This window comes from Camelus ferus, chromosome 13 (assembly GCF_009834535.1).
Source record: "Camelus ferus isolate YT-003-E chromosome 13, BCGSAC_Cfer_1.0, whole genome shotgun sequence".
In the NCBI taxonomy this organism is placed as follows: domain Eukaryota; kingdom Metazoa; phylum Chordata; class Mammalia; order Artiodactyla; family Camelidae; genus Camelus; species Camelus ferus.
Window position 1 is genome coordinate 30,783,596 of NC_045708.1, and position 21,997 is coordinate 30,805,592.

General features: G+C 50.5%; 1 protein-coding gene across 10 annotated transcripts in view; it reads left to right on the forward strand.

Annotated features, from left to right (window-relative positions):
- LOC102517729 (olfactory receptor 2A12) overlaps window positions 1-21,997 on the forward strand; it is a 187,512-nt gene that overhangs the window by 111,947 nt on the left and 53,568 nt on the right. For all 10 annotated transcript variants that reach the window (XM_032494016.1, XM_032494010.1, XM_032494011.1 and 7 more), the window contains 2 exons: window positions 14,360-14,537; window positions 14,707-14,879. The gene's annotated coding sequence lies outside the window, so the exon portion shown is untranslated. The remainder of the gene's footprint in view (window positions 1-14,359; window positions 14,538-14,706; window positions 14,880-21,997) is intronic.

A 21,997-nucleotide genomic window follows, 5' to 3' on the forward strand; every position in this document is an offset into this window, starting at 1 on the left:
TTGGATATCCCTGGGCATGGGCTTTGTGGTAGATCATTCCAGGCAGGAAAAACTCTGTTCTTCTCCCCCCACTCCTACCGGTGGGGGGACCTCGGGGTCTCGCCCAAGGAAAGGAAGCACTGCTTCCTGGTTTATGTTGAGATGGGAAAGACTTGCCCAAGAACAATGGCGTTTTCATAAAACACCACTTTGTTCTGGTGAGACCAGGAGGGGGTTTCCTTCGGGACCTAGTCTGGTCCCATTGCCCCAGCCTGCCAACCACAACAGCCACATGGCGTTCTCCGGGACCAGCCTTTCATCTGAGATACTTGCTCACGCACAGCCCTGACTGCTTAACCCTTCAAGACCCCACCCTGCCCAGACAGCAGCATCTCATGGCCCAAAGAGGTCTCCCTGGAGATCCCAGGACATGCTGTCCAGGGAAGTCTATTGAGGGAACCAATCGGTGACTTGACCATCTCTGTTTTCTCATTTGAAGGAACTTTCTGGAGAAGGGGCTCCAATCTGTCCTGGGAAGTATCTCAGCTCATGCAAACCTTTCAAGCACCAGAGTCTGAAGGTCATTCTTTTACAGGTCGCGAAACTGAGGCAGAGAAAAGAAAGTCAGTTTGGTAGGGCTACACAGAGTTAGTGGTGGAACCAAGCCTAGGATCTAGGGCTCTGATCCTCAAACCAACCAGCACTCTTCCTACATTCTGTTCTGCTCTAGAGGAGCAGAACAAAAATTTGGGAAGGGAAGGGATTAAGTCTACCTTGGAGAGACAGGCAAATCTTCAGGGCCCCAGAATGTCTGAGGGAGGTGCAGAGGGAAAAGGGTGTGTGATGTTGGGAGCTGGACTTCTTGATGTCACAGACAGTAGGGGGTGACTCCTGTAACCACTCCTGTGTTTTTCATGCATGCATGGCTGTTCCTCTGTGAATTGCTAAACGGACCAATTTAGCGAACAATTAGTCTGTTCAGAGAAGGACATTAATTGGGAGTGAGTGGGCACGTAATTATATAGTTAGAACAATAAGTTAGAAGAACTCTGCTATTGCTTTTCTCCAACTGTTGTTTTTACGTTCTGCCTGACATAGAAACAGACTCAAGACGTTTCTCGTCCAAATAAAGAGGTGTGGTGGTGGTGACAGTGTTGAGGGTGATGGGGTGTTCATGTTGGTGGAGGTATCGCTGACAATTATGTCGTGGTTACAATGATGGTGGTATAGATGTTGGTAGCACCATGTTTAGTGGTGTTGGTTGTAGTTATGGTGACACTGGTGTTATTTATCATTATGGTGGTAGTGATACTGATGGTGATGTTGGTGTTGGTGGTGTCCAGTTCAGTCGTGTTGACTACAGTCATGCTGATGATAGAAGCCATAATGGTGGTGGTGGGTAGTGTGACAGTGATGGTGGTATTGATCATGGAAGTGATAATAGTGATAATGGTGGTGGTGGACATAATTATGTTGGTACTGGTGGTAGTGGTAAAGGCAGTGGTCGTGCTGGTTGGTACTACAAATGATGGCTGCACTTTTGGTGGTAAAATGACAATTATCTTGGATGTTGGTGACAGCAAGAGTGGGGCTGGTAGAAGAATGGTGTGGCTGTTGTTGGTCAAGATGATTTAATGATGCCTTGTGTTGGCCGTGGTGGTGGTGGTATTGGTGTCAGTGCTAGTGGCAGTGCTGTTTTTGATGGTGTTGGTGACACCTGCCTGTCTTCATTGGTGGAGCTAACTGATGGAAGTGGTGGTGGTGTGGGTGCTGGCGTCAGTGGTGAACTTGATCGTAGCCTTGCTACCAGGCTGATGGTAGTGGTGGTAATGGTAGCTGTCACAGTGATAGTGGTAGTAAGACGGAGGGTGTTAGTGGAGAAAGGGACAATGACCAGGACGGTGGTGATTACACTGAGAGTGACCCCTAGATTACATGAGCTGCCCGAAGCTCTCCTCTCTGGAGCTGACGGTGTGCTGGAGGTGGGGAAAAGGCTCACTCCGTTAACCCCAAGCCCTCCTTCCCATTTGCTGCAGTCCTGGTGGGAATTAGTTATCTGTGCCAGAGGAGACGGCTGTCTTTTTGGGTTGGTGGGGACAGCGCTGAGAAAAGGGTCTATTGCTAGAAAAGTGGACGGGGAGGGAGGCTCAGGATTGCTGAGCTGGAGTGTGCTTGAGGGGGCAGGTCAGCAGGAAGCAGGCACATGAGGGCATGCCCATGGTGGGGCCCACGCTAGGCAGGAAGGCAGGCAGGCAGCTGTGGTGGCCGTGCAGGGGCTCACGTAGCTGGCAGAACAAGGGCTGTGCTTCCTGCTGACTCAGCAGAGCAGGCTGGGACTGATTCTCCTGGACTAATGTGTCTCCCCCCGGGATTAGCTCACTCAGCTCTGGCTGGGAAAGGGGGAGGGAGGCGGCCTCTCCCACCTCCCTGGGCTTAGGGGCCCTTGGGGGAGGCTGTGGACCAACTGTGGGGGCCCCCGCAGGGCCAGTGACTGACACCATGTGTCCTTAACTCGTTCCCAGTGGCCCCCATTTGGCTGGCAGGAAGCCAAGGTCCCCAGGAATCCAGCCACCTTACTCCTCCAAACCTGCTCCACGGGGCTGGTTTACCCTGCATTCAAATCCCTGCTCTGCTACACAGCACAGCCTGGGAGTGAGGAGGGTAAACTCTGGAACCAGACCGTCTAACCTCAATGTCTAGGCCTCCCCTGCGTTAACTGTGTGACTGTGGGGCAGTCACCTCCCCTCTCTGCATCTTGACTTGCTGTTTGTGCGATGGGGGCAATGACTGTGCAGCTCATAGGCTGAGAGCAGATGAGGTAAGGCATACAGAGTCCCTGAGGTGCTGGCACAGAGTGGGCCTTCAGAAAGTTCTTGCTCTTATTATGATACTGAAAGTTGAGTCACTTTAAGAGAATCTTAAGCTCTCTGAGTCTGTTTTCTTACCAGCAAAATGGGAATAATCCTTAACGTGCATACTTGATATGAGAATTCAAGGGGGGTGTACAGGTGAAGACATTAGTTGTTACTGTCCTTGTTGCTAGTGCAAGGGCCAGCCCGTGTCCCTCCTGGAGTAGCGGGCTCATGTCACGTGGGATTTTGGATCCCTGGAGCAATGGATGCTATCCTGCGGCTCCGGGATCTTGTGCTAGCACCTGCTGCCTCCTGACACCAGAAGCAACTCCTCCTCATGATGGGAAGATTTGAGGAGATCAGCCAATCCAGTTTCTAGCCCTTCGCCCTCCTCCTGCTGCCCCAGCCCCAGTTATGCCCAGCATAGGGATGGAGAAAGGGAGAGAATGTTCTGGGAGAGTCCTCCCGTGCTGAGGCTTCGAAGGAGTCTGTTTTTCATTCCTTCATCCCTACCTCCCTCTCTCTTTCTCTTCCTTCCCTTCCTCATTCACTCATTCATTCATTCATTCCTCTATCTGACGTGGGGTTGGAGGAGTCTTCCCTTGTCTCAGGGAGAATCTATTCCAGACTTCTATTAGGGCTTCAGGTAATGATTCTGAGAGCAAGACTGAGAGAGTGAGAGGGGGATTGACAGGGAAAGAGAGAAGAAAGGGAGAGAGAGAAATCATCAAATGAAAATTAAACTTGTCTTTGCATTAAGGAAAACTGCCAACAGCAATGCTGTTTAGAGACTATAAAGTCAACATCTAAACAAAAGATCAATGGGCCGGGGGTGGGGGGAGGGTGTAGCTCAAGTGGTAGAGCGCATGCTTAGCATATACAAGGTCCTGGGTTCAATTCCCAGTACTGCCTCTAAAAATAAAATTAATAAGTAGACCTAATTACCTTCCCCCACAAAAAAGAAAAAGTAAAAGATCAACTGTATGACTAGTTTACTTTCTCAACTATAAAAGATATATAAAAATGATACACTGCCATGGATTTGATGTTTTTCCCCGTTTGTCTAGACTTCTAGAGTTGAGGCCTCTCTGCCAGTTTAATTTTTCCCCGTTCCAGATTCCCCTTCCCATTTCTTACTCCCTTCTTCAATCCGGGAACCCTCTCCATGTATTTTAAAATACATACCTTTAAAATGTGTTTGTCTTTATAAAATATGCATGGGGGTTCATTTTTTTTTAAATGGGACTGTGCTGTAAATCTTTCTGGTCCCTACTTTTCTTACTCAACACGGTGATTGTGAGATCTGTCCAAGTTCGTGTGTGTAGATTGATCTGTTTCTTCTTGTTCCTGCAGCCTGTTCCATTATGAGCATCTGCATGCTTCCCTCATTCATTCCCCGAAGCAATAGACACGTCACCACCCCAGCCTCACAGCATTACTGAAGCACTAAGTAGAAAACCCTTAATGCTGAGCTTGCCCGAAGTTCCCGTTGGGTAGAGTCAGCTGTCATTACTGCTGTGTAATTATTGCTTCTATCCGTACTTTCAGCTACATAGTTTCCATAACATTTAATGATCAGTTGCACAAGTGCCTCTTGTTTACTCCTCATTTTATGCAGCACAGTTTTCCCCCTCACATACCACTGACGCTCCCGCTGATGCACATCCAGTGCTGGATATAGGACTGAAGAGACGAACTTCACGAGACCCCGTGTTCTTGAGGGGCTCACAGTCTAGGAAATGGACAGTTCAGGTCGGGGGTGGGATGCAAAGTAGCAAAGATCAGTTCTGCTGGTGGGGGTTGGGGGCAGAGCCCCCTGAGCAGGGTAGGAATTCCCCAGGTGGATGGAGGGAGGGAGAAATGGGGTGGAGATATTTCAGATAGGATGCCCAATGCAAAGGGTCAGAAGCATGTAGCAGCTTGGCATGTTTAGGAAACTTCACGATCTTACGGCTGAGGCGAAGGATATAGAAGGGAAGAGGCAAGAGATAACAGCCATGCGTGTTGAGTTCTTATTACGTGCCAGGCACTGTCTAAGCAGAGCCTCTTCTAAGTCATCCTTGGAAGGTACCATTATCATTTCCACTCAACAGGAAAGGAAATGGGGGCCCAGAGAGGTTAGTAACTCGCCCACAGTCACACAGCTTCTAAATAGGGTCTCCCAAACAGAAGCCCAGCCGTCTGGTTCATAATCGTGATGTGATGACCTCTGAAAGATGAGGATGGTGAGGAAGTAGGTGAGCTTGCAGACGGCCTTACACTCCAGCTGAGGGGCAAGGAAGACGTGGGAGCACCGTGTGAGCGTGTGAGACAATGAGAGTGCACGGGTGTGTGTGTGTGCAAATGTGTGCGTGTGAGCGTGGGCAAAAGGGTGTGCTGGAGCGTGCCTGAGTGCACCCATGTCTGTGCAACGAGGCAGTCCCATGTGGACTAGGCGCCTGTGGGTGTGTGTTTGTGAGAGTGTTGCATGTAAGTGTGGGAATCTCTGGCTGCCCACAGCCTGCGCTTGTGTCCTGTGGGCATGAGAGGGGCCTTGGTGTCCTGCCATCACGAGGCCTCAGGGGATCTGTCAGAGCCCATCAGCCTGGCCTGGTGTGAGGGGTCTGGCCTTGGCCTCAGAAGCTGAGTGGGCACACATCAAAGGCAGTCTGAGCCTGGGTCCAGTGGGGCAGAAGAATTTAATGAGGGTCCAGGAGGGAGGCTGTGGCTGGTGAGGGGAGGCGGGAGCGGGGTACCAGTATGTGCCCAGGGTGGCTCCCAGGCCCCACAGCCAAGCATCTGGGGTCTCCATGTGTGCTGGAGGAGGCTGTGCTTCCCTCCTTCCCTGGGCAGTGGGAGAGTTGCTTCTGAACTCCAGGTTCGGGCTCCCCACTTCTACCCGGATACCAATCTCGTCCCCAGTTTCCTCAAGGAACTTTGAGGAACCTGGACGTCAAGTCAGATATTTTCATCCTTCATGCCATCCTGACATTTCCATGCTGTGGGACATAGAGAATCATTCCTACATCAATTAGTCTAAGCCCCGTACCTGACAGAGGGGTGTGTGTGTGTGTGTGTGTGGTGTCCTTTTGTGAGGGCCTTGGGTGAGAGAGAGAACTGTGGGAGGACCCAGTGCAGTCAGTTTTTCTATGCAAGACGTGGGTAGAAAAAGGAGGATTTGGGGCAGGGGTAGGAAAAGTGGGTGAGGACGGAGATTCCTGTGAGGAGGGAGTGGCCCTTGCTGGGAAACAGCTGTGATGGGGAAAAGCAGAACGTTATCCTTGTCGTCAGGGTCTTGGGCCCCTTTAAGTCCAAAGACACAGTGTGAGACCTTCTCCTGGAGGCTCCTGGGACAAATGGCTTCTCATGGCAAGAAACTCCCATGGGTCTGAAGCCCACCTACAGGGTTAGGCTCAAAGTCCTTCACGCCACATGTAAGGCTTCCTTCAAATTCAGAGTCTACCATTTGAACCCATCCACAATCTGTTTTTGGCTGTCACAGGATTGACACATATTCTTGAACGTAAATGCTTCCGACAGGGCATGAACGCTCTTGTTAGACACAAGCCGCACCACTCCCTACTGCCGATACTCTCCCGTTTCACCCAGCTACACCACCTGCCTGGCACAAGAAAGCACTTGAATTTGGGACCCTTGAGCCTGAGGTCTTTGAGAGACAGGCTTGTATATTTTACTTGTCATAATTTAGCACATAGTAGGAGGGAGGGTATAGCTCAGTGGTAGGGTGCCTGCTTAGCAAGCACAAGGTCCTGGATTCAATCCCCAGTACCTCCATTCAAAATAAATAAATTAAATAAAAAGCTAGTTGCCTCCCCCAACCAAAAAAAAAAAAAAAAAAAGACTGATTAATCTTTTTTTTTTTAATTCTAGCACATAGTAGGTTTCAATGAATATTTGTTGACTAGCTGACACCAGTTGGCCTCATCTTCTGTACCTCCGATCCGCCCTCCACTCCTCTGCTTAAGCCCATGCTTATGCTGGTCTCTGTTCCCTGAAGTGCAATTTTCCATCTGGAAAGCTTCTTGGTGAACTCCTAGTCACCACTCAAGACCCAGATTCAAGTGGCCCCACGTCTGGTCCAAGGTGGCCGCTCCCCACCCCGAGCTCCCACCATGCTGTCTAGTCTGTCTCTGTGTTACCATCCCCAACAACTGCACTGTAATTATTTGTTTCTGTGTCTGGTCTGTCCAGCTTAGAGCATCTGTTAGAGAACTTTGACAGCTGTCCCTGTTCATGGACTAGGCTTTGGGATTAGTCCGTATTAGATATATACATTAGTTGGCTTACCAACTTTGGTAAATCCCATTAGCAGCTCTGGGTGCTTTGCCCCCAAATCCTGGCACCTTGATTCTCACCTTCAGCGGGTGTTGGAAGAAGAGGCCTCATGACTCAAGGTCTGGCCCTTTCGGGGAGGAGCGTCCCCAGTGTGGCTCCAGGCAGAAGACAACTATTAGCTTACAAGCTGGGACCAGCCCTGCCGCCCACCTGGCTCAGTCAGGCCACTCCTGGCCCATGACTCGACACTTTCTGGGGCTACCTGCTGGGTTTGGCCAAGGCGAGTTGCCTGGGCCTGTGAGGATCTGCTGGCAGGGCACACTTCGCAGGGCTGCCCGTGGCAATGCCGGGGTCACCCACTCATCCCCATGCTGGTTCCAGGGCACCTCTTCTTAAAGGCTCAGTGTGGCTCCCACCCTAGGGTCTAGCCTTAGCTGTGCAGGGTCCCCGAACAGGGTCAACTTGTTTCTTCTGCATCAGGAGGGTGGGTACATGTGAGTGTGGGAGTGGGAGGACGTGAGTGTGTGGGTATGTGCATTGAGTGAAAGGATCGTGTGGGAGCGAGTGTAGGTGAACGTGCGTTGTGTGTGACAGTGTATGATTGTGTGTGTGTGAGTGTGTGTGATGAGTGAACATGTGCAATGCGATGTGTGCAGGCATATAAACCAAGTGGGAATGACTGTCTGTGTCAATGCGTCCATTCATGGGTTTGTGTGTAGGAGTCTGGGCGTAAGTTGTGTGGTGTGTGGATGTGTGACTCTATGTGACAACAGAGATGTGAATTTGAGTCCTGGCTCTGCCATTTCCTAAATGTGTTGAAAACTGAAATAAATCCCTTCCCCTTTCTCTGTAAAATGGGATGGCGTAGACGAGATGATCTAAGTTCCCTTCGAGCTTTGATATTCAATGGCCAGGTTAGGAGCTGGGCACAAGTGTGTGAAAGTTGTGTGTGCCCTTGTGTATGTGTGTGTCTGTGTGTGAGCGTGTATCTGTGTGTGCAGCCAAGCGGTGCTGTGCAAAGGGCATCGCTTTGAATTCTGATTCCACGTTAACAGTTGCGGGATCCCCGCTTAGTCCCTTCCCATCTCTGAGCCTCAGTTTCCTCATCTGCAGATGGGCCTAATGACTCTTACAAGGCTTCTGTGAGGACTGAGAAATACTGTGATGGGTCTAGCTCAGAATCTGGCTCAGTTCCCTCTCTGGGAAATGTATGTGTGCATGCGTGTGCATGGGCATGTCTGCATGGGCATGCGTGCGTGCACCTGGAAAGTCAAGCTCATACGCTTGACTGTGTAGGCTGGTCCAGAGAACAGGGTAATTGATCTAGGTGACTCCTGCCCTCTGGGGTTTCTGGTTTCTGTCTGCTTGGTACGCAGCCACCCAGGAGAGGTAGGGCCGGGCAGTCAGTTTCCAGCTACCTGCCCAGGCCCATGTGATTCTGAGGGCTCCTGGTGCCCCAGACTGTCTGTCACATGGGTGCAGTGGCCTGGAAAGGAGGATTGGTGTGGGCAGGAGACAGGCCTCCCAAATCCGCTTAGAGTCCACCCCACCATTATTAGTATTAGTGTATTAGAGACTAAAGAACTTCTTCTCAGAGGGTCAACAGCCAGCCTGGGATGGCGGCTGCGCTGAGCGTGAGACCCTGAGCCCCACTCCCATCTAGAATGAGGCTTCAGAGTAGAGTAGCAGGTAGTGCTGTGCCCTCAGAGAGCGCCCAGCCACAGGAGAGGACCGGGGGTCAGGCTGGAAAGGGGGGCAGGGGTAAAGAAGGTTTTCTAGCAGGAAGGGAGCCTGAGGGACTAGTAAGGCTGGAGAGGGAAAGGGGGACAGTCTGGACAGGAGGACCAGTGTGAACAAACGTGGGGAGACAGGAGTGAGCACTGAAGAGTGAGTGTGTGTGTGTGCGTGTGTGCAAGTAGGGGAGGACAGTAGGAGGGTGGTGTAGAGGACTTTGGAGAATATCAAATCCAATTCTTCCATTTCCTTGGTGAAGAAACAAAAGTAGAGAAGGGAAGGGATGTGCCTTGGGGCAGAGTGAAGCCATGACTGCTTCTCAGCTGGGTCTACCTCCAATTCTCGGGTTCTGGAGAGGGGTGTCAGGCTGAGGTGCCTCAGGCCCTCCTGTAGCTGGTCCCATAGGGATCTTGGTGAACTTGGACAGAGGCTGAGCTGGGATGCCTGCCTTCAGGCCAATGGGAGGCTCTGGGGCTGGACATTATGTCCAAACAAACCTAGAGCAGCTGCTAACACCTGGACCTGACCTGCCTGGGGGCAGGTTCCAAACCCAGACCCTGGACACCCACAGAAGATTCCCAACCCTGGGCCACATGTACTGCATGGGCTTCCAACAGCCACACAAGAGAAAGCCCCAGCAGCCTGACTTAGAGAAGCATACCACATCGGGACCCTGAACCCTGAGAACGACTCCCGTTCCTGGACCACGTATATCTGAATCGGCTTCCACTGCAAACTTAGAACAGCCTGAGTGGACCCGTATAACTCGATCCAGAAACTCAGCAAAGACCCCAACATCCAGAGGATAACACCCAGAGAGGGTCCCAGCACTCCAACTCAGAACACTGGGAAGATCCCAACACGGGACCAGATAACATCTGATTGGCTTCCAACTCAGACCCAGCACACCTTGACTGTAACCGCACAGCTCGACCTAGGGCGCCAGGAGCCGACCCCCACCCCCACCCCGCCCCACCCACAGTCCATCTTCAGCTGAGTTCATCCCAAGTTTCCTAGGTTCCAAAGCTTTTTCCGGGGAAATCTGTGGTCATCCTTTGGGATGCCGGGGATACGGGAGAGGGCAGGAGGCCCGGCCTGCGCCGCCTGCAGGGAGGGGTGGGCTTCGTTTGCTCACTGCTGTTGGGTGGGTGGGAGTAGGCGGGAGACGAGTACGCAGTAGCCCCCTCCAGCCACCCCCCACCCCTGCCCCGAGCTGGGCGGAAACGATGCGCCCCGAGAGGCCCTGCGGATTCCGCGCCGCGCGCCCCCCAAACCGCCGGCGGGGCGCTGGGCGCGGGGCCAGGAAACCCGGCGCCGGCCCTTGAAGCGGCCCCAGGTCGGGAGGGGCGGGCGGCCGCTGGCACCGCGGCCGCCGAGCAACGTGACCGAGCGGCCGGGCTGCGGCCTGGGGTCCCCACCAGGACAAGGCGGCCTCTGTGCCGACGCAGCTGATCCCAAATCCCTTCCGGCTGACAGCCCGCGCCGGCTGGGGCCAGGCGGCGTGGGAACCGGATTGAGTGGGGCCGGGGGCAAGGTGTGCGCGGCGGGGAGCTGGGGCGGGGGCCAAGGGGCCTGGGAGGGGGTGTAGGGGGAGCGGAACCCTTCGGCGGCCACCCCCTCTAGAGGCCGCTGCTCCCGACGGTATTTCACCACGCCAGGGTAGCAAGAGTTACCATCGCGTTTCCCAGGCAGGGAGACTGAGGCTGAGAGGTTGCAAGTCTCACAGCCCATTTCTTGGTTAAAACCAGGCTTCTAAATTGGGCCCCATGATAAACTATATATACTGTTGAGAGCTGGGCGGCATCATGAGTCCCGTTTTATAAATGAGGGAACTGAGGTTCAGAGTTGAAGTCACCTGTCCAAGGTCCCCAGACAGGTGGGGTGAGGTTGGGACCCGAGCCACCTCTGCTGACTGCAGCATGGTGTGTGATGTGCATGCAGTCAGTCCTCCTGCTGGACCCACTGGCCACCAGATAGTCGTGGAGCATCCAACAGGAGGTTCTGGTGCACATATAGGCCACTGGGTCCATCTGGCCAGGGAGCTGTGTTTCTGGGTTCTTGAATGTGGAGGATGCCGTGAAGGTGTGGAGTTAGTCTCTTGGAGGACAGACTGGGGCTGAAGTGTGGAGACAGAGTGAGGGAGACAAGTGTCAGGGTGGAGGAGGAGTCAGGTAGGGAGGAGGGGGTGGTGGTGGAGAGGGATGGGAGGGAAATGAACTGGGGGGTTGGCTGCTGGATGCCCCTCTGCTCTGCTTTTAATAGCCAGGGACAAAGCTGGAATCTGAGAAGCTGGAGAAAGGGTCACGGAAGGGTGGTGCCCCAGAATCAGGCTCACCCTGGCCTCTGGAAACAGGGTGAGGATTGTCTGGTCAATTCTTCAGAACTGAAAAGTAGTGCCTTCCCAGTGCAGAGGGAGCCTGGCCGGCCCTGGGTTTCTCTAGCCCCGGCCCTATCTTCCAGGACTGGGGCAGCCCGGGAATTTTCTCCCTTTCCTTGACTGATGTTGATCAAACGGGCAGTGCGGGGGGGTGGGGGGCGGCTCTCAGGGGGAGGAGGGGGACTGCAGGGCCTGGGGGTCGGGGTGTCTGCTGAGTGTGCACATGAGCCTCCAGGTGTCAATGTGCCTGGGTGTGTCTGCGCCGGGACGCATGTCTCTGTGTGATGGTCTTATTTGTGGGCGCCTCTGAGAATGGGTCTACGTGTCTGGCGAGGTGGGTGTATTGTATCTGCGTGTTGTTTGTGTCTGGTTCCTTTGGCTTCATCTGGATCTGTGTTATCTCTCTGGGTCTGCATGTCTGTGGCTCCACTGGTATCTGTGAGTCTTTGTGTGTGGGCCTCCCTCGCCCTGCCCCATCAGGGCCCTGAATGCCACTTTGCTGCCTGAGAGTGCAGAGGAATTCAGGGGGCAAGGGGAGAGGGGAGCACATGTCCTGGGCTGCAGGCCTGCTGGTTATGGAAAACTACCGAGGCCTCCTGGGGATGGGCGGGCCGCGCCGGATGAGAGCCAGGCTCCTCCCACCCTTTCTCGGCAGGGCTGTGGACCTGCCGAGATGGGTCCTTCATTAAGCAGAGAGCATGGCCTCCCTCCCACCAGTCCCCAGATGGCCAGCCTGGCCTCTGCCCTTCCCTGGGCCTAAGCATTCCTTGGTGGGGGGTAATGTGAGGGGGTGGGATTATGTTTTCTCTGAAGTCCTTCCCAGCCCTGACATTCTCTCCATTCTGTGAATATTAAAGGGATTCAAGAGGGCAACTTCACCTCCATTTCAGGGGTCAGGAAAGCATCGGGTCCTAGACTGTTAGAGCAGGATGGGGACCTAAGGATGGTCTAGTCCTACCCAGTGCCTTCTGGAAGGGCAAGAACCAGCTTTCAGGTCTCCTGTCCCTCAGTCGCTGGCCCTCCCCCATTGTGACTGCTTTGTAGCTAGGCCTGCCTGGCATGGAGGGAGAAGCCTTTGGGATGGCCGTGAAGGGTGGGACGGCTTTGACACTTGGAGATGCAGTTGAGCCAGACAAGTCCCCAGTTGCAAGCAGACAGGGGTTGAGATGTGGAAGCGGGCAGGGGAGGAGTGCAGTCAGGATGGAGGGCTGGGAGGCAGCAGCTGGGCACAGTAGGTAACAGGACTGGAAAGCCATGTCTGAGTGATACAGGAGGGTCCCCAGAAGCCAGGCGGAAGAGCGTGGGCTTTAGCCTATAGGTGCTTCTGGCAGAGGAGGCAAGTTCGCAGTGTGACGGCATGGTTGAAGGCGGATACTCCATGATCAGATCAGACGGTGTGTATTCAAATTGCAGTTCTGAGCCTCTAGTAACTGCATAAGTACCTATTTAATCACAAGTGGGTTCCTTACACTCTGTATAGCTCACTTTCTCATCTTTGAAATGGAGATAATAATAGTACCTTTCTCATGTGGTCATTGTGAACAATAAATGAGTAAATGAGAATGCAGGTGAAGCCCTCCATGCCTGACACAGAGGAAGGGCTCAATGATGGTTATGATGATACTAACGAGGTAACCTCTGTTTCAGGCCAGGCTGGAGGGATGGGGAGTGGAGGCAAGGAGACCAGTGGGGAGTCCATGGAAGTCCTGCAAATGAGAGGTTTTGGGGTCCATGGTGATGTCCCCTGAATGAGTGAGGGACCCAGGCTGAATGCTAAGAAGGTCTGGGCTGTTGCACAAGAGTGGATAGAACTGTCACACTGAGGGCTGTGGAGTGTGAGTGAGACGTTGAGAATGGCTTTGCTAGTTGTGGGAGAGGCGTGGGGACCTCACTAGGGTTTGGAGAGGAGGGTAGCTTAGAGAGGTACTTGAGAGGTGAGTTGACCAAGACCTGGGGACAACTCCATGTGGCCAGGGAGGAGGAGAGGCAGAGGCCAGGCTCAGCACTTGTGGTCTTGGCCCTGGGAAGCTATCTTCAGAGGTGATGCTGGAGGAGGCTGAGTGAGAGGTGGAGGGGATGGAGGTGAGAAGGGCTCAGCTGTGCTGAGTGTGGGGTGGGCCCCTGGGTGGATTTATCAGGCCTGGAGCTCAGGAGCCAGGTGTGTGCTGGAGATGGGTGTGGGGACCATTTGATACGCTCCTGGTGTGGGCGAGGTCATCCCAGGGAGACTGAAGATACAGAAAGGGGCCCCTCTCTGAACCCAAGGAACCCCTGCTGAGAAAGAAGCCCGAGGGATGGCCGAGGGGAGCTGTGGTCAGAGGGGCAGAAGGAAGACTGTGCTCCAAGGAGGAGGGCAGTTCAAGAGAGCTCCGTGCTGGGGAACTGGGGGGGGGATATGGCGGGGGGGGTGGGGAGAAGGAGAGAGAGAAGGAGAGAGAGAGGGAGAGGGAGGGAGGCCCTTGGTTTTGGCAGTGAGGAGGCTGCCAGTGGTGACCTCTGTAGAATGCAGTCTGGAGGATAGGGGACAAAACTCAAGCTGCAAGGAGGCGAGGGATTAATTAATGGCGTGGGGGAAGTGGAGGCAGGAGCTGGAGTCATGACTGCCTGGAACTTGCCCAAGGAGAAGAGGGAGCCATCTGAGGCAGCCCTGCCTGGAAGAGTCTGAGCCTCTGGAGGGGGCCGGGGGTCCTCCCTACGTTTCAGGCAGAGAAACAGACTCACGAGCGTTAAGAGGCTTGTACGAAGTCACAATAAATTAATGTGGAAGACAGCCCAAGATCCCTGACTCTTAATGTAGCATTTAAAAAGAAAAAGGACAATTGAAATAGTATCACCGCCCCACCCCGACACACACTTGTTCTGATCACAGAAATAAAACATGCTTATTGGATAATCCTAGGAACACACAAAAGCACAAGGGGAAAATACAAAAATTATCTGTAATTCTACCGTCCAGGGATAAGCATTTTTCCTCCTGTGTATTATTAAGCCCTTCTACTTTTTTTTCCTTTGCTGATGTACAGAAATACGCACTGGGGTTTTGCACTTACTGTTTTGTAATCCCTGGTTTCATTTAGCAACATGCCATGGAAGCTTTTTTATAGTACTATATATTCCTCAAGACTTCTTTTTTCTCTTTTAGCTCACAGTCTGGTTAAGGAGACAAGACAAGGCTGGGACCCCTGACAGTCGATCAAGAGCAGAACAGCGAGGCTGTGTCTTGTCAGGGTGTCTGGGGCTGTGGCTGGAACACCACACGGAGCCCACTGGACTGGCTCGTTGAGTCCTGAATTGGCCCCTGGCTCACTGTGTAGCCTCAGGTAAGATAAAACTCGCCTTCTCTGGCCCTCAGAATTCCAGAATCCCAAAAAGAGTTCTAAGTGAGTCTTGTAAGGCCAGCTGCCAGCACTGAAATGGTAGAGAGAAAGGCGTAGGAAATAAAATGACTGTGACCATCATGATGCTAACAGCTCGTGTGACTCCTTTCAGCCTCAGTTTCTTCAACTGAAAAATGAGAATCGTGTTCACCCACTCTGCCTGTCAGGACTCTGGTGAGAATCCAGTTAGATGAACTGTTATGATGCCTAAGAACAACGACTATTTGGACAGTGTCTTGCTGTATACCCACATGATCTCACTTGTCCTTCCAGCAACCCCATGAGGTGCGTACTATCTTTGTGCCCTAGTTTTCCAGGCTTGGAGACGTGAGGTCACTTGTTCAAGGTCACAGGTAGAAAGTCTCCCAGTTACCAACGCCCCAGATCTCTACGCTGCACGGGTCTGATGTGTGGTGTGGGCCTGAGCAGGAGGGACCAGAGGGGACCCGGGAGACTGGCTCATTTCGCCCTTAGTTTAGCTGTGGCTTCTCCAGGTACCACCGTCTGTGGGGAGTGGCCGCCCTCTGGTGTTCTAAATGCAACTTGTCCTGGCCGAGAGGAGAGCTAGCAATCTGCCTGTCTCAGGAGTAGGGTGGGGTGAGCTCAGAATAACCCCAACTTGTCCTTTCAGAGTTCGGGGGTCCTGGGAAAATTAGCACACCTCCACATTTCCCTGGATGCGAGGCTGTGCCACAGATGGCACTGGGTAGAAGCTTCTTTGATTTCAACCCCCACCTGCCTCTCATCTGGGTGACGTTTTGCTGGGTAAGTGGCCACATTCTACTTCTGACTGGAGTGCTAGTTAGGAGGCTGTTGTGTTATTGTTATTCCCTGAACACCACATTCGTGTTTCAGATGCTCGTCTGCATCTATGTTACAATTCAATAGAAAAACATAGAATTGTTGCTAATCCTTATGGGGCAATTTTTACTCTGGGCTGACAAAAAGTCTGTCGTTGGACTGGGCATTGGATTGCAAAGTGGTACAGGCAACACCTGAGGATGTGTGCTTCCGAGGGCTTTCTCCCCTGTTAGCTCATTTTATAGTCGCCATAACCTTAGGAAGAAGTCATTTATGGCCACTTTACATATGAGAAAATAGGCTCAAGATCCATCCAAAATTGAGGCCAAAGAACTTCCCAAGACGCCCCGCTGCCCCGCTGTGACAGCCTTATGGGTAAAGAGGCCCTGGCGGCATGCCCAGTGAGATACACGGTGCCTTCCAAATCCAGAGGTGCTGTGTTTCCTTCTCTGTGATTTGAGGTGCCAGTTGCAGTAACTATCCTTCACCTTGGAGGTGATATTCCATGATGTTCTGTTATTACAGTTACTTGATTTTCCAAAGCCTTGCCTCCTATAGACCACTGACTCTTGCCAATTAAGTAACTGCATGTCGTGGACTAATAGTGTCACCTTTCCAATATTAATGAAGTCATTATGGGTAATTAAGTTTATTTATTCATTTATTAATTATTATTATTTTTAATGGAGGTACCAGGGATTGAACCCAGGACCTCGTGCATGCTAAGCACCGCACTCTACCACTGAGCTATGCCCCCCCCCCATTGCTACTTTTGCATCTAAACAGACTGGAAAACAAATTCCAGAACTCTGTGCAGTACTGAAGACTCTCAGAGTTTGGTTAGAAAGACAGAAGCAATTCTACATATTCTAGGAATAAAGGCTTTAATACAGAATTAGGGGCTTATGTAACTGTGGGAAGAGCCAAGCGGAGGGAGGGAAATCAAAGAAACCTTTGCTGAAGGTCAGAGAAGCCGACACACTGTATCTCTTCTTAAAGCAATAAAAGGCATGGTTTTCAAAAGCTTGCCAGGAAACTGCTGCAAGTCTCAGAAATCTCCGAGAGGCTCCAGTCATCTCAATCTGCAGTGGTAAAGGGGACAGTTCTCAAGAACTTGTGTGAAGCTTTTGTGACACTGTTGTCTCTTCATGGGTTTGGCTACAACCCCCACCAGAGAATAATGGTTTTGACTTTGCCTGTACCCTTTAAATCTTGCATGAATTCTCTTATTTGGTAAATTGTAACCTGGAACCATATAGGAAAGGGGATTCTGGGAAACGGAGTTTTCAGTTTTAAAAGGGAGTGGCTGCAGTTGAACACAGATGTGTACTCAGGGCAAAGGTATCGGTTCGCTTTCACTGTTTTGCCTCAGGGCCAAGTTAATTAGCTTCTGTTCTTTGTCTTAATACATAGTCTTACAGGATTTTGCAGAATATCCTGCTGTCCACTATGTTCGTGGCATTATATTCATGGACCCAGGAGTAAGACATGTCAAGAAGTCGGGATGCCCTTTAGATGGGAAATAAACTTCATGAAAGTTCGGGGGTCTGTCACATTGATGAAATTTTTAGGGAACCTCTTTTCCTACAGTAGGACTTGGCAAATTTTATCTTTACAGGGATGGTTAGTAAACAGTTGAGGCTTTGCAAGCCATAAGGTATCTCTTGTAACTGCCCAGTTTTGCCGTTGTAGTACGAAACCAGCCATAGACGATACATAAACGAATGGTTGTGGCTATGTTCCAGGAAGCCTTCATTTACCAAAATAGGAGGGGGACAATATTTGGCCTGTGGACAGTTGTTGGCCAACCTCTACCCTAGAGGAGACATTCCTTCTAAGTTAAGGAGAAGTTATTGCTCCTCACACCTCTTATCACTGAGAAAGGGGCACAACACTTGGTTGTGTTTTGGTGGTAGCATTTATCGCGCTTGGGAACATTATTTGACCCTTAATCGGGTGACTGAGAAGGCTTCCAGTTTTGACTCAGACCCTGAGAAAAGTGGGCCCTGCAGCTGATCCAGGCTGTGATGCCAGCTGTTCTGCTGCTGAAGCAGCGGATACGACCAGCAGATACGACGGTGCCCAAAGTGTCTATGGTGAGTGAGGATGCTCTGGTCAGCTCCAGTAGACAGTCTGCTGCAGATTTCTAGGTTTTGAAGCAGGGCCATGACTTCTGTGGTAGAGAAATACTCTCAATTTGAAAAATATTTCCTGGACTGCTGCTGGGCTTTGGTAGAGACTGAATGTTTAACCACGTGAAGCCAGGAGGCCATGTGACATTAACTGCCGATCATGAGCTGGTTTTACTGGAGGACCGAAGATGCACTAAGCCGTAAGGCTGAGCAGGCACAGCAGCAGTGAACTGTAGGGTAAAAGTGGTCACTCAGGAATCACGAATAAATTATCAGAACAGGTGTCCCAGACTCTCCTGTCACCTACCAGTGCAGCTCACTTACGGCATCAGAAAGGGGTCCCTATGACCAACTGATGGGGGATGAAAAGATGTGGGCTTGGTTCATTGATAGTTCAGTGTGATTTGCTGGTGCAAGGTAGGAAAGGACTACTCCTGATTACAGACCCTATCAGGGGTGGTCATGAAGGACAGGAGTGAAGGGAAACGTTCCTGATGGGTAGAGCTGAAAGCAGTACACCTGGTCATGGATTTCCTATAGAGGGAGATATGGTCCTCGTACCTACACACATTGACTCCTGGACCATGATGAATGACTTGGCTAATTGGACAATGGCCAAGAAAGAACAAGACTGGGAGGTTTGGGGAAGAGATATGTATACGTACTTATGGAGGTGAACACAAAGCATGCGGATCTCTGTGTCTTACATTAATGTCTATCAAAGAGTATCCACTTCAGAAGAGACTTAAAAACCACGACCACCGCCATAGCCTCTCTCTTCTCCTTGGTCATCCTAGAACTTGCTAAGTGAGCCCAAAGATAATGACCACGGTGGCATGGATGAAATTTCTGCATGGACTCAACTACATTGCCGCCCTCTCAACAAGGATGAGTTAATAATGCTTGGTCTTCTAGCATCAGAGAATGATGCAGAGCCCTGGATCTGGCACCATTCTCCAGGCAGACCTGCCAGCTACCCGATGGCCAGCTGACCACACTGGTTATCTTATACCTTGAAGGAGGCAGTGATTTCTTTTTTGCTGGAATTGATAATTTGATAGATTTGCACTCTTTCTGATGGCATCACCTTCACCAGCACTATTATCTGAAGCCATCATCCTTATAGTTCATCATCATGGCGTCTCCGACATAGTGCAGGTCAAGGGGCCCATTTTATGGCAAAGGAAATTAGACAATGGACTCATTACCACATGATTCATTGGTAAATATAACCCCTTACCTAGAAGTAGCCTGCCTAAGGGAACAGTGGGACAACTAAGTAAATGTTCAGCTGAGTCAAAGGTCAGCTGAGCTTAGAGACAGTACCTCATAGGGTGCTGTCCTTTACACGTGGATGTGCTGAACCATCCTTAATAAGTAGAATATGCAAGTCTATGAGGTAGAAGTAGGATTGGCTCTCTCATGATCAATCCTGGTGACCTGATGATGAAGTTTGCCTTTACCATTCCTGCAAATTTAGGCTCTACCTGTTTTCTGGGTATGGGGAAAAACACTTCCGCCAGGGCACACAGTGAAATTTTCCTTGTGTCTGAAGCTGTGGCTCCCACTTAGTAGCTTTAGGTTTCTCATGCCAGTGGACCAGCAGTAAAGAAAGAAGTTACTGAACAGGCAGTGCTAATTGGCCTGATCAGCATTAGGACTTGGGGTTGCTTCTATACTATAAGGGTAGAGAGCAATGTATCTGGAACTCAGGAGATTCATGGAACATCTCTTGGTGATTCAATGCCCAGTGATAACCGTTAATGGTCAACTGCAGCAACCATGGGCTGAAAAAGGCACAGCAACTAAGCATAACTAACTGCAGAGGATAAAGCTCTGGTTCTGCCCTGGAGGCAAGCAACCAAGGCCAGCCAAGCAGGTGCTCGCTGAAAGTGAAGGAAATCCAATGTGAGTAATGGAGGAGAATGATGCTGAATATCAGTTAGCCTCCAAATCAGCCGCAGCTTTTGCTGTGGGGACTGGATCTTTAAGTCATTGCAGGTTATCACACCTAGCTTTTATCTTTTTTTTTCATTGAAGTATAACTGATTTACAATGTTATTTTAATTTCAAGTGTATCACATAGTACACATAGATTCGAGATTTTTACACCTTATGAAATGATCACCACAAGTCTAGTTACCAACTGTCACCATACAGAGCTGTTACAATATTACTGACTATATTCCTATACTGTACATTACATCCCCATGACTTGTTTTATAACTGGAGGTTTTTACCTCTTAATCCTCTTCCCCTATTCCACTCATCCCCTCAGTCCCTCCCCTCTGGCAACCACCAGATTGTTCTCTGTACCTGTGGGTCTTTTTATGTTTTGTTATGCTTTTTTTTTCTTTTTCCTTTTTTAAAAAGATTCTACATATAAATGATATTATTTGTCTTTCTCTGACCTATTTCACTTAGCATAACACCCTCTGGGTCCACCCACGTTGTCGCATATGGCAAGATTTTATTCTCTTTTATGGCTGAGTAGTATTCCATTGTATGCATATACGACATCTTCTTTATCCATTCATCTGTTGATAGACACTTACCTCATCATTGTATTGAAGGATTGGACTCGCACTTCTTCTCATAGGTAAGAAGTCAGGGCTCTTGTTTTTCACATATCATAAGAGCGTGTGAACAGATATGAAAGATGCAAAGGAGCCCTGCACCAAATCCAGTTTATGTGCCTCCCTAGATATGCTCATGTGCTCTGCCCTGGGCCCTGGTTCCTTGTCGGTGGAGACTCCTGTCCCCTACTGCCACTCCTCATCTCCAGCACTGCCAACTCTCACAGGCTCTTTTAGGATGGGATCTGCTTTAGCACAGCTTCCTTTGTGCTTTCCACGTGGGGGCCACAGCAGCTCTGCTGCTCAGGTCCAGCCATACTGCACCCAGGAAGGCTTGGGGTCCTCCTATGGCTTCCGAATGTGGATGAAGCACCGTATTGCAGGATGTGGTATCTGGCTTTCCCAGAAGCTTTTTGGAGAGGCTGAGTTACAAAACCCCAAAAGTGGGGGAGCTAATATTTTATGGGACAAACCTGGAATAATGAGAGACAGCAGTTGGGAAGGAACAAAGAGAGACAGCAGGTCAGTTCCTTTCCCTCCCTTCCCGTGACATGCTGTTTCAGGGTGTGGTGTTCTCTGCAACCTGTTGGCAAGGTATTCTGCATGATCAAGTGGCTGCCTATACCTTCTGGGGAAACTGCGGCTGGTTTGGTAATATAGCACCTTGCATTTGTGTCTTTTCTCTCCTGCTTCACTTTCCTTTCCTTCTCGCTCTTTCTGTTTGGGATTGTACTTCCAAGGTAAGATTTATCAGGTGAACTTGGCCTCAGGCTCTGCTTTATAGGGGACCCAGGCTAAGATAAGTAGAACTTCAGAGTGGAATGACTGAGGGAGAATTAAATTTTTTTTTTCATAATGCTGTCATTGAAAGCAGCAGAAATGGCTTGAATAACTTAAGATAAAAGGGAGAGACTATTTTAAAGGAATGTTATTCAAAGAAATGAGGCAAAGACTGAACACGCCCACAGAATAGGTGGGAGCCAGGGAAGATCTGCTGATGCCTTACAGAGCTGATGGATGGTATTTGTGGTAGTTCTAAAATATGCCCACAAATTTTTTGATATTCCTTCCTTCAGGAGGAGCCTAATCCCCTCTTGTTGAATGTGGGCTGTACTTAGTGACTTACTTCTAATGAAGAAAACATGCCAGAAACGATGGCCTGTGACTTCTGGACCTGGGCTATAGAGCGCACTGGCTTTCCCCCTCCCCCCCCCGCCTCTTTGATCACTTGATCTGGGAGAAGCCTGTGGCTGTCATGTCATGAGGACAGTCAAGCAGCCCCATGGAGAGGCCTGGATGGTGATGACCTGAGTCCTCCTGCCAACAGCCATGTGAGTGCACCGTCTGGGAAGCAACCCTCCAGTCCCCAGTCAGGCTTTCATATGACTGCAGCTTTGGCTGACACCTTAACTGTATCGAGTGACCCTGAGCCAGAACCACCAGCTAAGAAGCTCCAGCATTCAGGACCCACAGAAACTGTGAGGTAACTAATGTTTGTCATGTTAAGCCAGTGAGTTTTGGTGTAATTTGTTTTGCAGCAGCAGATAACTCCTACAGTATCTTTAAGGTATCCCCAATGATTATTGTTCTTGGTGTCAGTATAATTAGCCCCATTTGCAAGATAGACATAGTAATTGCACTTCATTAATAGAGCTATTTACAAGGCTATAAGATGCTTGCAATAGTGCCTGGAACAGAGTGAGAATTCAAGGAGTGTGACTACTAGTAGCCATAGACATCACTGTTGTCTCAAGATTCAGATTCCAGGTCAAAAAATCCAATTGACTTAGCTTGGGTTCTGTGTTTTCCTCTTGATGTAAATACCATGAGGAAGAATTACCTATTCAAAAAGGAAGAGTGTAGAGGAGGATTGTCTCAAATTTTAAGGCTGAAA